We start from the raw sequence: 17,969 nt of genomic DNA, 5'->3' as shown, positions 1-17,969 counted from the left end.
CATCACCTATGTTATACAACAGTTCAAAAACTGCCCTATAATGAGTCTCTATTGTTCACTGCTTTTTTTTACTTCAGTAAATAATGAAAACTCTCAAAAAGTTTCACACTGAAGCCTGACATTTCCTAGAGTAAAACTTCTATTCATTTCTCAAAGAAAATGGCACCACCACGCTGTTTCTAAAGGGAAAAATCCCGGGAAACGTTTCAACAAAGAAAATCTGCTTTAGAGAAGAGCTGACTCCTGCATCTCGCTGCTTCTTTAAATAAATGTTTTCTTTTATCTTTGGATTTTTATTACTCCCGAATTGCTTCTCAGTGGTATATATTATACAGTATCTGAGAGACAATTTCGATTTCATCCAAACTTAATTCAAGGCAGCAAATTTAATCATCCCAGCAATTCAGTAATTTTCTAAGAAGACCTTCGGACCTCAAATTAAAAGGAGTCAACTTAAGTGCCTAATTGTTTTTACAGATTTTTTTTCTCCATTGATTTTAATTAAGGTCTTCCTTGTCTCGTGAGCTTGGAGCACTTTCATTACCTCGTGAAGCGACTTTATTTGAAGTCAGGTGGTCTGATGAGTCTCACATAGGGAGGTACTATTGCATAATGGAAAATAAGACTTCATCTTCTTTTATAGTAACATTGAAAACTGTATACTGAATTCTGACAAATGCCCCTTGAGTACCAAAGGGGAGATAATTATTCTAAAGAATGTGAAAGCTTAAAAATTGTCGGTGTGACCTAAGAGAGGCAGCTTCATTATGAGCAGCTGAAATCCAAGTGGCCTCATGAGCACAGATGTCACAGTGCTTCACAAGAGGTGGCATGGGCTCTTTTTCTGAGTCTGGAAGAGACTACACATGTTTCATTACCAACTCCTACTACTTTAACAGAAACCTGTAGTCTAAGCTGACCCCTTTCTTATTAATTTATTTTAAATTAAATTATTTTATTTACTTACATTCCAAATGTTGCCATCTTTCCTGTTCCCCCCCCCCATTTTAGAGTTCTTCACCTCATACCTCCTCTGCTTTGCCTTTGAAAAGGTGCTCCCCTATCCACTCGCCCACCTGCTACCCCCTTGCCTCACCCCACCTTGCCCTCTGAGCATCCCCCTCCCCTGGGGCAAGAGCTGAATAAAAACTACAAATGTCTTCAGTCTTGTCTAGGTTTCAAAGTGCCACTGAGGACAATGGGTTTGTGTCTCACCGACTATAAAGCCAGAGTAGCCAAGAGTTAAAAGAGTGAAGAAAGCTTTATTACTGGCATCAAGCAAGGAGTTATTTCTTAACAATGCCTTCCTTAAAAAACAATTTTCTTTAGTAAGCTCTTATGTCTGTATGAGCCCTTTCCTGTAGGCACTTTCCTGAGTATGTTCATGCTATGGTCATAGTGCAAGAAGAATATATGACAGTTACAGTTCTGGGTGCACTCAGATCAAGAAGCACGTGTTCAAGAGTGACAGCAATGCAGAGATGATTCTAGGCGTGCGGACATTCTTCTTTTCCATTTTTTTAAACCTGAAGTAAAATAAAGCACATGAATAAGGTTAATGTATGAATTTTCTCCTAGAGCAGGTTATGGTGCTTAGTAGGTAAGAAAATAAGAAGACTCCATGAACACAGGACTTTGCTCTTCCTGGCCAGCCTGAACTTAGTAGGGTATGACACGATAGAATCGCATATCTTGTCCACATTTGAATGTTTAAATCTGTTAATTTCAAACATTCATTCCTTCAAATTATTTTATATAATCGCTTTTTCTCACATTCCAAGCCCTGCCCAACATTCCTAAATATATAATTATATATATATATAATGTTGTAGCCTCACAGTATATATAATTTTATTTTTCAGTGTATAGGGCTGATCATTTCATATCAGATAAGGTTATTGCTACAAGAACCCTAGAAACAGTGAACTTGCTTGACTCTGTCTTCTAAGAGTGTCAGAAGCAACACTCGAAGTCTTGCGAACATGTCTACCCAAACGTGAGATGAACAAGAGTGGTTACAATAGATATGCTAGAGGAGATAAGAAAACTCACAAGGCCTCAGTCCCACACAAAGAACCATAAGCAATAAAAAAATACCCCGGGATAGAAAGACAGTCTTCCCCAAGGAGGAGAACACCCATTGCTTATCCAATACCAAATACCTCCCCCCCTTTTTTTAGGACAGGGATTCCCTAAGGAGATCAGGTTGGCAGCAAATTTGAAATTCTGCGTCTATGCTGATAGGTACCACTACACTCAGATTGTAACATTTATAGAACAATATCTGAGATGCTATCCAGAGTTCTCCAGAAAACAGAACCACTGTGAGATGTGAGAATCAACAGTAGATACATAAAACAAAGCAGGCTGGCACACACACAGTTAAAGTTCTGGGTACAGTCAGATCACGAAGCATATGTTCAAAAGTGAAAGCACACTGTGTGTGTGTGTGTGTGTGTGTGTGTGTGTGTGTGTGTGTGTGTGAGACATACATAGGATATGCACAGTAGGAAGAGTATATGTTCACACTGAGAATATCTGTCTATATACTTGTTAAGACTTGTATCTGGTTTCTAAAATCATAAAGAATGGGAAAGGCTGTGCAGCCATCCTCAGGGATGGAAAGTAGGAAAGATTGCTGCCAATGGTGTAATAAAGTCTGAAAGTAGAGGCCTTGGATCCATGCAAGCTGACAATGTAAGTCACAGTCAAAGGGGAGCTGTCGGTGAAATGACCTTTCCCTACTAAAGCACTGAGACAAAAAAAAAACAAAACCAACCAACCAAACAAACAAAAAACCCTGGAGTTTGTTTTTGTGTGTCAGTGCATGTGTGTGTCAATGTGCGTTGAGAATGTGTGCGTGCATGCATAGATCCATGTGTGCACATGTGAGTGTGTCGGTGTCTGTGTGTGTGATGTACCTCCTGTTTTGTTTTTTATTCAGGAACTCCTCAAATAGTGTCTCTGTTATAATTAGTGTTACTTGAGCCAACCAACTCATGCCCATTTCATAGACACAAGATTAAAGGAAAATAGATAACAGATTGAATCTCAGTACCTTGGAACTTGTCTAATTGACACCTACAATAATAAACCAGCTATCACAATGTGACCGTCTCTGTCTTGCATGGTTAGTCATCAGGAAGAACTACTGACCTCTGGCAAAAATATAAAGAGTCTCAAACAAAATATTAACGAAAAAAAAAACCCAATACAAGTTAAAAAATGCATAATGTTTGAAATACTTCAAATTATGATACAGGCTGACTCCGAATGTGTCTGGGGATCAGCTTTACTCACTTTGTTTTCCTACGGCCACATGGAAAAGCTTTACAGAGAAAGTAAATATGTGACCTGCACCCCAGAGGAAGGATGCAGCTGAACTGGCAGGTGAACAGCAGGGAAATGGAAAATCCCAATGTGCAGGTAGAGCAGTTATGTCAGACAGAGACAGGACTCCCAGCAATATCATTGAAACCAACAACAGGAAATGGGGCTACATGAGGAGGAGCAGGTGAGAAGATACCAGAGGAAAAAAAAAACAAGGCCAGGAAAGGACAGGGTCTTGTACTAGCTGTTTATCCAGCCTGAAGTGGAAGGGTTATAATGAAAACAAGTCACAATTTCCTTTCATTTGAGTTCACGTTCTTTTTTTTATTTTTTTTTTATTTTTTTTTATTAACTTGAGTACTTCTTATATACATTTCAAGTGTTATTCCCTTTCCCTTTCCCGGGAACATCCCCCTCCCCCCTCCCCTTCCTTATGGGTGTTCCCCTCCCAACCCTCCCCCCATTGCCGCCCTCCCCTCACCAGTCTAGTTCACTGGGGGTTCAGTCTTAGCAGGACCCAGGGCTTCCCCTTCCACTGGTGCTCTTACTAGGATATGCATTGCTACCTATGAGGTCAGAGTCCAGGGTCAGTCCATGTATAGTCTTTGGGTAGTGGCTTAGTCCCTGGAAGCTCTGGTTGCTTGGCATTGTTGTACATATGGAGTCTCGAGCCCCTTCAAGCTCTTCCAGTTCTTTCTCTGATTCCTTCAACGGGGGTCCTATTCTCAGTTCAGTGGTTTGCTGCTGGCATTCGCCTCTGTATTTGCTGTATTCTGGCTGTGTCTCTTAGGAGCGATCTACATCCGGCTCCTGTCGGTCTGCACTTCTTTGCTTCATCCATCTTGTCTAATTGGGTGGCTATATATGTATGGGCCACATGTGGGGCAGACTCTGAATGGGTGTTCCTTCAGTCTCTGTTTTAATCTTTGCCTCTCTCTTCCCTGCCAAGGGTATTCTTGTTCCCCTTTTAAAGAAGGAGTGAAGCATTCACATTTTGATCATCCGTCTTGAGTTTCATTTGCTCTAGGCATCTAGGGTAATTCAAGCATTTGGGCTAATAGCCACTTATCAATGAGTGCATACCATGTATGTCTTTCTGTGATTGGGTTAGCTCACTCAGGATGATGTTTTCCAGTTCCAACCATTTGCCTACGAATTTCATAAAGTCGTTGTTTTTGATAGCTGAGTAATATTCCATTGTGTAGATGTACCACATTTTCTGTATCCATTCCTCTGTTGAAGGGCATCTGGGTTCTTTCCAGCTTCTGGCTATTATAAATAAGGCTGCAATGAACATAGTGGAGCACGTGTCTTTTTTATATGTTGGGGCATCTTTTGGGTATATGCCCAAGAGAGGTATAGCTGGATCCTCAGGCAGTTCAATGTCCAATTTTCTGAGGATTCTCCAGACTGATTTCCAGAATGGTTGTACCAGTTTGCAATCCCACCAACAATGGAGGAGTGTTCCTCTTCCTCCACATCCTCGCCAGCATCTGTTGTCCCCTGAGTTTTTGATCTTAGCCATTCTCACTGGTGTGAGGTGAAATCTCAGGGTTGTTTTGATTTGCATTTCCCTTATGACTAAAGATGTTGAACATTTCTTCATGTTCTTATTACTTGTTTTTTTTTTTTTAAAGACATGGGAACTGGAGCCAGAAAGCTGCCTATGCTTGGTAAATGCTGTACGTCTGAGCGCTGCCTATGCTTGGTAAATGCTGTACGTCTGAGCGCTGCCTATGCTTGGTAAATGCTGTACGTCTGAGCGCGGCCTATGCTTGGTAAATGCTGTACATCTGAGCGTTGCCTATGCTTGGTAAATGCTGTACGGCTGAACTACATCCTCAGATCTTCGTTCACTAAGGTTATCAAATCCCCTGTGTACAGCTCTGATTCCCCAAGGGAATTACAATGTATGTTATTATTTTAAAGATTGTGTTGCCTTGTTTGAGTTAATAGCACATAACAAACATAGGCACAGGAAAGTACTTACCAAGGACTAAACATTTGGTTTTGTATCATCATGATAGATATCACTGTTATTACTTTTTCTCAGATTATTATCTTCTCACCATGCCACTTAAATTAATTGTACAAAATAAGCACAGATATATGACTCCCACTGAGGCCTTAGAGGTAGGGAACAGCTCCAGGTGGCCTCCACAGATGGCTCCCTGTCTAGCATTGCAGACTTCCAGCGGAATCTCGTTCAGTCACATCAAACACATTTCAAAACTAGCAATTATTATAGACAAATTCCAGAAGCCCTGATTTCTCTCCCACCTAAACAGCCAATTGTCTTGGGCAGACCATCGAAACTCTACTATCCTAATTGCCCCTTTTCTAAAAAAAATGTACTTTTATCTAACCTCAGACTCTACCTGATGTTCAACGAACTGCTTCTAGATCATTTGCTAAATAATTCAAGTCTGATTAAAATCGCAATGTTTGGATTAAATGAGAAAAGAACTCTTGCTATTTTGTTACAGATCACAGAGGCAAACTTTAAGAAGGCTTCATTTATGACAATATCAGACTTTCCTCCTTCCACTTATATATCTGGCCTCATAGCCTCATCCTCTGAGATGCATAAGTCAGACTATAGAGTGCAACTGAAGTGACTCTTTTTATTTCTTTGTTCTGGGTAGTATTATAAATGAAATCTTTAACTATGCTGACTTGTCTGGTGGCTAACTGAGCTGTCCTCACCACAGGGTAGGAAACCACATCATATTGTGTTTACATGTTTGTCCCACAGGATAATCTTTAGCAGGCAAAAACGTGTACAGATGAAATGTCCCTGTGCAGTTTAGCAGCTGTAGAACACACACACACACACACACACACACACACACACATACACACTCACACACACACTTATACACATACACACACTCACACACATACTTATACACATACACACACACTCACACACACTCACACACATGCACACACACTCACACACACTCACACACACTTATACACACACATACACACTCACACACACTTATACACATACACACACACACACACACATCAGGAGATACCTGAGAAATGCAGAATGTAGCCCTCATGCTATGGGAATGATTTCTTCAATCAGCCAGAGTGAAGAAGGGGTGATAAGACATGGAAAGGGGGGCAGGCAGAACTGTGGCCATTGCTCTCTCATCCCATCCTCTTGTCTCGCTGGGGTGTGTTCCATTCATCTTCAAAGCAGCATTTCACCCAGTATTTGTAATTGTCATTTTCAGCACAGATACTTTTCCTAACAGGCTTTTGTTTAAAAGAAGAGAAATTGAATAATTGTCTCATAACCAGCCAGTTAATGGCTGATGTCACAGAACTTTCTGCCATTTCTGAAAGTTGCTGTGTACTGAGATCTAAAATATCAATGAAATAAATTGAGGAAGACATACATGAGAAGGCAGCCTTGCTAATATCATATATTTAATCTGAATTATTCTACATATTAAAAGAAATTTTTTATTAAAATGTCACTGACACTTATTTACAAAGATGGAAAAACAAATGTAAACATTATGTGGAATCACAAAAGATCTCTGAATAAGAAATATTAAGAAAAATAGAACAGAGAACTTGATTTATTTTATTTCAAAATCCGCAAGACCATAGCAATCAATGCAGCATGCTATTTGGATAAACATGCACAGAGAAACATTTATGCCCATGCATGGACATTTGCATATACACAAGAACACCTAAAGTGCATATATGTACTGAAAGACATGCACACACACAATACATATACCCACACATATTCTCATACAAACATGCATATTTGATTCAATATAATTATATGTATGTGCAAAAATTATCTATATATACCAGAAAATAGACATTCTAACCAAATATACAGCAATGCACACATACACAGAAATACACAGGTACGTACATATACAAACACAAATATACATACAAAAATATAAAAACATAATATCAGAAGTACACATACATGCATAAATATATAAACACAAATATGCACAGATGTAAATACATATACACAACAATATACACATATAAACATGAATGTGAACAGACAAGCATACATACATACATATACACATTCAGGCTCATGAATACAAAGGCACACACAGACACATATGCTTACTTAAACAAACATACAAATGCATTCAGGCACAAACAAAAACACGCCTTCTACAAACACATGCACATAAAAGCATACATACATTATATTTATATGTAAATACCCAGGCACACACAGATTCATAATAAGCTAACACAGCTTCACATGCACATACATAAAGTATATATAAACAAATATGCACACTTATATACAAACAGCATACATATAGGAACATATATTCTCATATAGGGACACATCCTCAAACATGAACACACACATGTATATGTTCTTACAGAGACAGGCACCTACAATCACAGCATGAATATTACCATTCATATGAAAAATCATGCTCATATGTGGGCATACAGATAAAGACACACATAGAAACACATACATAAACTCACCAAAACCACACTAGTACAAGTGTGCAGCCAAACACAAACTCACATGTAATATTCATATATCTATAACTATATCTCTTGTAAACATTTATGCACATAAATATGCATACAATTGAATATACATACAAATGCACATACATACACATATCTCCTCCACAGACAGAATTGCAAACAAATTCACAAGGAAATATAAACTCACATACCATGTAAAAATATGCATATAAAACAATAATATAGACACATATACAACATTGTTTCTTAATTTCAACATACACAGGTATACATGATCATATATATATATACACATATATATGTACATACATGCACATATACTAATACTGGCAGACTAATACATATGCATGCACACATATATTCATACATATAACATGGATATACATGTTCAAAATCTTACAAGATACACATGCATACACATATTCAGTCTCATACAAACAGCTCACTCAGTGGAATAAAGTATAAGGCTCAGAGAGAATCTGCTTAGACCGTCATGATGCAGAAGAATGAATTTTCACCCTATTCTCACATCATGTACAAAAGACACTGCACAATACACTAACCAACCTCATGTTAAGATGGGAAGCTATGAAACTTACTGTGAAAACTTATAGGACAAAAGTTTTTTGATATTAGTTTTGGAATTTGTTTGAGAATGAACTTGAAACAGAGACAGGTAAGTAAAAAAGAAACAAATATAATGGCTTCTAACTAAAATTCTTGTACTCACCATCAGAAACAATCAGAGCATTAAATCGCATATGGGCTTGCAGAAAATTTCTGAAACTGCTGACAAGGGGTTGACACCTCAAATGTGTCAGGAACTCACCTCGTTTTTAAGGAAACAGATGAGAACCAGGAAAACAACGTGAACGGATATTTCTGTAAACAATGCACAGATATTTAACATCACTAATCAGCCGGGTAATACAAATTAAAACCACAATGAGCTATTTGCTAGAGTGATCATTATCCAAAGACAAAAGCTAGCAATTGTTGGCAAGAAGGCAGAGTAAAGGGAAATTTGTACATTGTGGGTGGGGAGGTAACTTGGAAGCTATTTTAGAAAACATTGAAGCTAAAGCTAGTATATGATTAAGCAATTTCACTGCCGCATATATATCTAAAGAAAAGTAAGCCAGAATGCTGGCTTCTCATGTTCATCACGGAGTCACATTGATCTACATTCGGAGTCCGTCTAAGCATGTATCTGTGGATAAGCACAGATATGGGAAATGCATAAAAGAATAGAACACTTCACATTCTAAAGTTAAATATTTTTATGTTGTGCGTGTTTTTTCCTGCTGCATATCTGTGTACTGTCCACAGGCAATGTCTACAGGGGCCAAAAAATAAAGGGCTCAGATGTCTGAAACTGGTGTTATTGGTGGTTCTTAGTCACCAGGTGCTGAGTTCACATCCCAAGTTTTCTGGAAGGTCAGTAAGTGCTCTTAGCCACTGGACCCTTTCTCTAGCACCACTTTTCCATTGTAATACAGTGACTGGTGACAATGTGGGTGGATCTGGACGATCTGTATGTTAAGTGAAATAAGCTAAGTATGTTTGTGTACCACGTGTAAGAAGTGCCTACAGACACCTACTCAATTCCTGAACACAGCAGAGGCGAGAGAGGCTCGCTGTTCTTTACCACCCTATGCAAAGACTTCATTAGCATGCCTATGGGTGTTCAGTAGCACAACTTATTTCACAGACATGACAGACATGCCCAAATAACACTTTATACTTCTTCAATCTTTACGGCTTTGAATGATGCTCGGCTATGCATGAAGAGAGGCACCTAGTATAACTGGCTCCTGAGAGGCTTGAACCAGTAGCTGACAGAAACAGACACAGAGACCCACAATCAAACATCAGGACAAGCCCAGGCATCTTGTGGAAGAGTGTCAGAAAGGACTGTGTAAGCCAGAGGGTCAATGATAAAAGAAGACCTACAGAGATAACTAAACTATGGGCCTATTGGGGGCTCATAGAGACAGAACCAACCGAAGGGTAAGCAGGGGCTAGACTAGGCTCTCTACACATTTGTAGCAGATGTGCAGTTTGGTCTTCACGTGGGTCCCTTTACAATTGGAGCATGGAGCTACCTCTGACTCTATTGACTGCCATTGGATCCCCTTCCCCTAGCTGACCTGTGTGGTCAGACCTCAGTGGAGGAAGATGTGCTTGGTCCTGCTGGGACTTGGTTCTCCAGGGCAGGGTGGTACCCAAGGGGGGCTTCTCAAGGGGAGGAGGTAATGAGGGGAGGTACTTGTGAGGGTGGGACTGAGAGGAGAAGAGAGAGTTGGTTTGGTACCATGGAGATATAATTTATTTTTTTAAAAAAATCATATTTCCGAGCTTCTCATATCAGTATCTTTACTATTTAATTTCATCTGTGAATTTCATGTTTCACTGCTCAGTTGAGAAAAGAAGGGAATCAAACAAGGTAAACATATTTACAGATCTATTGCAGGAGGTGACAATTTATTAAGTATGTTAGTGTGGTTCAAAACCTTGCAGCGAAGTTTGCTCCTTTGCCTTGACATCAGCCTACCTAAGCAGAAAGAGATCTGAGGAAAACAGCTTGATTTTCCAGAGCAACTTTTATTAAATTTCCAACATGGTGACAATCCTATTAAAACTAACAGATACTCACTACCTATTTACTGGACACTAAGTACCTACTTTGTCATGTTACCCCCAGAAAAAAAGAAGCAGTATAATTATTACTGACTAAGCCAGCTTCACAGAGATTAAACACTACCCTGGCATGCTTCTATGCCAGAAGCCTCTGCGTTGAGCTGACAGATTTTTTTGAACAGGACATCGATGCAGCATTTATGTTCAGAGGCTCCATCTCCAAGTCCCAAATACTTTCTTTGCTGTCAAAATTATTTACCTAGTGTTTTCAAAATTTTGCTTATTTCCATATTCAATTATTTATCTATTTGGGTATCTTTGCATGCATCTGTATATGTGTATGTATGCTTATACATATGTGTGTGCCTAAGTACACACATGGAAGTCAGAGGACAAAATGAGGCAGTTGACTCTTTCCTTCTAGCATGGAGATTCCTGAAATTGAACATAAAAGGGGCTTAGCAGTAAGGACCTTTACCCATGGAACCATCTCAATGGTTCACCCAGTATTTTAAGTTTTGTTGTTATTTATTTTATTACTGTCTACAACAAAACAAACAAAGCTCCTAGATACATGGCTAATTTGCCATAACTAAATGATCCTTTTATTTTATTTATATTCTATATTTTTATTTTCTTCAACTTGCACAATATGAATTTCTATTCATATTTTACTTTTCATATTTAAAAAGGTATAATATGACTGCTTTTCTCCAAATACAATGAAAGAGATCAATATTTTATGTTTGCCTTAAAATCTTGGTCACTGACTCAATAGTTTGGGCTGGCTGCCTGGCTGTTTTAGAAAATTCATCAGGAGGAGGAAACCAGTAGATGGCTCTCTAATTCCTGAATTATAAAGGAGTACAGCACTAATACATTTGAGCACTGGTGAACAGATTTGGTTTGATTGCACCGATGACAAGAATAAACTTCATGCAGACTTGCTGAAATGGGACACTTTGTGCTGTTTTGTCATGTAGCTTAAAATGGGAAAGCTATTCTTGACCCTCCTTGTCCTTGACAAGTTGCAAAGATTGTTAAAGAAATCAGCACCAGCAAGGAAGACAATTTGTTCAGCTGTGAATAGAACAATGACTTCATTCGTACATAGCAGCATCTTCCTCGGGATCTGAGATAGTAAGAGAACCAGAACTAATGAGAAATAAATGGACCCAATTGTCATCCTCAGGTAACAGCAAGACACCTTTTACTGTATGGCATCACACTTTACTGCAAAATATATAGGATGAACTTATGTTTGTTAAGATGAATATAGAGTGAGAGGGCTGTAGAAAGATGCGATATAAAAGAAAAGAATAGTATTCCAATTTTGTCTTTATGAGATAGCATTGTGTTTTATGTATTTTGAAAAGACAATTTGAAAGGGAAGAGAATGTTTTTAAAACATTGACAAAATCCTACCCCAGCTCGGGAAAAAATGTAAAAGAACTGAATTTATTTTATCAACATATGCATGGATGGGTCTGTATAAACATACTTGTGTACAGTATACAGCTCCATGACTTGAAGATAATTTCCTCTTGTTCAGAAAGTGTTACCTCACTCTGTCTCATGCTGTATACTCAGCTGCTGTTTTTCAGAAGTCAAGTTGTAAAATGTCCTCAACATAAACCTGGCAGAAGATAAATATGTGTCCTGTCAGAACTTACTCTGGTGTTTCGAGACATGGCTCGTTCAGCATCAATTCTCATAAACAAGACAGGGAGAGCCCCAGATCCCACCCTCAGAAGGGTCTGCAGCTGCAGAGGAAGAGTTTCTGAGGACAGTTTGTGGTGGGTGGGAATGTGGACTCTACATAGCTTCAACTTTTACAGTAGCTTTTGGCTGTGCTGAAGACGTGCGAGCGCATGTGACTTGCAAGAAAGCTACATGATACATTTTTGAGGTTTAGATTCTCAGTCTTCTAACAGTTCACACAGACACTCCCAGTGGCTAGGATACAAAAGTTGCTCATTTACATAGCTCACAAGCCTCAAAAAGTTTGGGTATGAAACGGCTGATCAAAATAAACCATCCTTAAGTATATCTGTACAATTTAAGGTTCTTGAACCTGCCAGATCTCTAGAAGAACTGAATTTGATTTTGAGCAGGAATATAAAAAGAAAGAAATGGAACTACTTCCCTTCAAGCTGACCTCACCTAGTTTGGTCTCCCAATGCTGAAATTTCTAACAAGGTAGACTATGTTAGACTTCCTCAAGCACTGAAATATAGAAGCACACGAAAAAGCCTCTGTATGCATCAATTTGTCACATTTGAAATATGTAAAACATAAAAATGAATGGTACTTACTTTCAATGAAATATCCCTTCAGAAACAAGGAATACTGATGTCACAGCAGCTGTCACAAAGACCGAGGCCCTTTGGAGGGAAGGATGTCTCTATTTCTACTCGTATGTGCCAGTGTTTACAACTGACATCTTCCTCAAATGGATGGACTGATGAGCTTATGCTATTCTCTCCTTATTTTTTTTACAACAGGGAAGATGATATAAAAAATGCACTGAGTTTCCAGAACATCTGAGGTCCTGGTATTCAAGTCAACTTTCTTCGTCTTGAACTATCCTATGTTGGATAAATGACAGCTACTTCAACCAAAACCATAATGACTTTTCTTCTTTTTTTTTAATTTGGAATACTTTAGGAAAGAACGAACTAAGAAGGGGAGAGGGATGATAGACTTAGAAACAGCAATGGTATGACTCTCCCTTTCTTTCATTAAACAGTATAATATACAGTGTGATATTGGAGTGGGCTTCTAGTAGAGTCCACATTATAAAAAGCAATTCTCTTGTATGACTAGAAATTCCTATTTGCATATATATATGCATATATATTAATAGTTTTATATATGTCCTGAGTCTAATGGCAAAACTGAAAGGAGGAGAATTAGAGATAAAATAGTTCATCTTTTTCTTCTTCTTTTTTTTTTTTCGGAGCTGGGGACCGAACCCAGGGCCTTGAGCTTTCTAGGCAAGCGCTCTACCACTGAGCTAAATCCCCAACCCCAATAGTTCATCTTTTAAAGACGGAATTGCCCATGGTGAGAATTGTGAATGTCCATAGGAGACAGTTGGTACGGATTGCTAGTTTAAGCTTCACCCAAACCTCTGCCTTCCCAGACTTTACAAGGGAAAGGTGAAGGCAGCATCTGCAGATTGGCAAAATACGTTCATGAAGGGGAGAAGACTTTCCATTCATTCTCAGTTAGAAGCAGGTACCAAGTGCCTACACCTACTGTAAGAGGCACACGAAGAACTGCTGTCAAAATTTTATTTCTTTCGCAAGAAAAAATGATGTCCTTTTCACTTTGAATATAAGCCTAAATAACAATGCCATTTGAGGAAAAGGCAAGAAGACATCCCTCAGGCCCAAAACCACTGGCTACTGTGTTGGCCTTGCAAGCCTTTGAGAGACATATTTCTAGTTCTTACAGATGTTCAAACCTACTTTATGTATTTGCTTGCAGAAGTGTGTGAGAGAACAAGTCACACAAAGGGTCACATCTATTTCCTGGCTTCCAATCATTGGCAGGCTGATTCCAGGTTGAAGGAAGCACATTTCTCAAAGGCTGAGGATGATCAGACAAAAAACCATGAGGAGAGACCTTGTTGGGTTGAATAAGCTCTCCTATTAACAGTCACAATGAAGAAGACTTTACAAACCCATTATTTAGCATAGAAAACAATTCCAGCATTTAGCATGAGTGGTAGTCCTTCCAACGTGCTCATTGAGCTATCCCAAACTAGATATTCAATAACTCAGTAGAGTAGATACAGGGTTCAAAAGAAATTTATAGTGATTTTAAAGCATGGAAGAGAGAACATTGAAGCCTCTTAGAGACTACCATTCAGATTAAAAACAAAACAAAAACAAAACAAAACCAAAAACAACAAAACAAAACAAAACAAAACAAAACAAACAAAAAACCCCAAAAATATCCAAAAGAAAGAAAGAAACAAACAAACAAAAAAAAAAAACCCTGAAAAAAAAACAAAAAAAAATGTTGCTTGCTTGCACTTCTGTTTTCAAAGTGTATTAAATACGACTGCATTGGGCTAGCCCTGGGCATTGTCCCTCTGTTAGCTGAGAGAAGGGACCATTGACTATTCTCTACTTAGAGTGCCATCTTCCTGTTCTCTGCTCCAAATCTCAATGTTTCCCTAATGTATATGAGCGATTGTAGATATTTATAGTGATGCAATGGCAGGCTTACATGATACCAGCGAGCACATTGATACTAACACAATTTTACTTAAATATTATTTTTGCTTCTAGGCAACTCAAAAATCAAGAACATATTTTTTCCAAAGCGGCGACTGCACTGAAGTGGTATCATTTGCTCATCTGATTCCTGTTATAATGTTTAAAGATTTCACAGCTGAGCCCTTTGTAGCATCATCCTCTGTTTTATTGGAGTGCAAAGCATTTGTATGGCTCTCTGTGGAAAACCAGTTTGTAAAGAGTCAAGTCACCAGGGGTGAAATGGAAGGGTTAGAAGGAAGAGGACTTGACCATACCAATTTCTATCAAATGAAGTAGAAACTGTTGAGAAAGTTAACTACCCTGTCAACACACACGTGCGTGCGCACGCACACACACACACACACACACACACACACACACACAGATTGCATTTACTTAGTAATGTCATTAAACACTGTATTCAAGAACAAAACTTTCTTATTCATGTCAATATCAATCGATGAAAGGATATTATGGTTGGGGAGAAAAGCAAGTCAAGAATTAGTATGTAAGGTGAATAAGTATGTGTTGACATCTGATTGTCCCTTCCAATAGCCAAAAAGGTGGCATGATGAAATGACCACACAGTTTATGTGTGAACATTCAGTCTTTATGATGTTGACACATTTTTATACACAGCTTATTTCCTCACAAATAGAAAATATGCCAGCCTTCACACATGAATACATTTGATTAAGCATGATTATCTAAATTACTTATTTTCTGCAAATAAGAGACTTGTAATTCTCTCAGATTGGAGCATGGCAGATTTTTACTTGTTCTTTCTTCGAACATAAAGAAAACAATAAAAACTACAAAGATGTTATTCATGCACTTCCAATATATATTTGTTTATGGTATGCACATGTGCTATGAATTATTTACAACCTCATCTTAGGAATACAGCCCTTTAGATATAATTTTTTGACAGCAATATTGGGTGAGAAACTAGTCATTTCCCAATGTAAGTCTCAAAAAACTTCTTGTAGGGAACACGCCTGTTTGTGTAAATAAAACAAGACAGCATACTGGGGCACTGACTCCTCTTCATGGCTGGAGAAATTAAACCCAGCTTTGGGAATCTTGGGGAAGGGAGTGGCAGAAAACACTGTTAATAAAAAAAATCTACATAGATAGTTTAAACTCTAATGACACTGCTGAAACGAAATGGTTTTGTTAGTTAAAAAAAGACAAAAAGACTTACCTGTTTTTATTCAATGAGTTGGGTATTTTGTCTGTGTATATGCAGTACATGCGTGACTAGTGCCACTAAAGCCAAAAGAGGACGCAGGGTGTTCTGGAATTGGTGTAGGATGCTAGGAATGAAGCCTGGGTCTTGGGTAAGAGCTTTTAACCACTGACTAGTATCTCTAGTCCATTGGTTAATTTAGTAGCAAAAGTCATTTATTTTTCACCTTGTATGTATCTCAAAATTAGCTTAGGGTGTTACTCAAACTTGACCAAAATTTTTCTGGCTCTTCTGACTTGTAAGATTACTCTTAAGATGTGCCAGAATAATATGGCAAAACTGATGTCTTTCCCAAATTTGTGAAGCAATTTTCCCCAATTCCACCTCTGTATTAAATGAAGCCAGTCAGGAAAGGGCATGAACCACAGACAAGAATGGCAGCTGCACATCTTTCTTATAGTTTCCAGGAAAATGGAGAACTGAGAAAATCCTAAGCCTTGTTTGTACAAGTTTCTCCCATATTCTATGACTTTCGGTGATAGTTGTGGACTAATATATGAAACATAGATATTTAATTTTTAAAAAACGTGTATGTTTTCACTTCAAAGGGAGCAATGAACTATACTTCAGTGACCAAACTCATTTGTTTATCCAAATATGCTTAAATGCATGGCCGAGAAACAGTTATATTTTCTCATACTTGCTCACCTGGCCAATTAGGTCTGACTTTGGGGGGGGGCGGTTATTAAAATTTAAACATTGTCATATTTTGATATATGACTTAATAAATTATATTTATTGTGAGTAAAATAAGTCGCAAGAAAATATTTTATTTGTGTTGTGCAAGATCTCTATAAAGAAGTTGCCTTGGAGAATTAGAGAGGATCTCAGTTGGTAAGCTGCTTACTACATATATGCGTGAAGTCCTGATGGCCAGCGTCCGTGGGGGCAGGAGGAGGCGGACTCTGACTGGAGAGCTGGCTCAGCAGTTAATAGTACGTATTAGTATTCTGGCAGAGGACCTGAGCTCAGGTCCCAGCACCTCCATGGTGGCTCACAGCTATCTGTACCTTCATTCTGTTTCCAGTGGACCCAACAACCTGTTTTGGGCTCTGTGTTTACCAGGCACGCACATGGTTCACATACATTTATGCAGGCAAACAATTATAGTGAAAAGGGGAATTCTAGAAAATAAATCTCCAGTTTTGGCACTAGAACGGAGAGTGGAGACATATATAGCCCTGGACCTTGTTTTATTCAGCCAGTTTAACTTAATGATGTCCCCAGGATCAATGGGATTAGTGAAAAAAAAAAGAGTCCATGAAATTGAAGCACAGTATGAGGGAAGGGAGAAATGTTGGCATTAAGGTATAACCTCAAAAGTAACAAAATCAAAACTGGAAAATGACTGAGAAAGGAGCTTGTCGGCCTCTACCTTACACACCACACACACACACACACACACACGCACACACACACACGCACACACACACACTTGCAGACACCCACAAATACACACACATACACAGAGAGAGGGAGAGAGAAAGGGAGAGAGAGAGAGAGAGAGAGACTCTTAAATACAGGCATATATGAACAGACAGACACAGACATATACAAATGCACACACATTCACATACATGCAGACACACACACACACACTCACTCCTGTGCACATACAAGCAAACAAACATACACAGACAAACACACATGCAGCAGAGACATATACAGAGAGACTCAAATACACAAATTGCTGTCACACACATTATTTAGACTGAGCATCCATCCACCCACCCACCCACACAGCCATCCATCCATCCATCCATCCATCCATCCATCCATCCATCCATCTATCACCTATCTGTCTGTCTGTCTATCTATCAATCTATTCAACATCTATCTGTTTATCTGTGTGTATTTCTCTTTAACACACACACACACACACACACACACACACACATTTTTAAAATTAAAATGAAAAGTTTAACATGTAGAGATACCAAGATGGAAATCTGTTTGGAAGTCTTTAG

Source organism: Rattus norvegicus, chromosome 6, assembly GCF_036323735.1.
Source record: "Rattus norvegicus strain BN/NHsdMcwi chromosome 6, GRCr8, whole genome shotgun sequence".
Lineage (NCBI taxonomy): Eukaryota > Metazoa > Chordata > Mammalia > Rodentia > Muridae > Rattus > Rattus norvegicus.
This window is presented reverse-complemented; position numbering follows the sequence as displayed.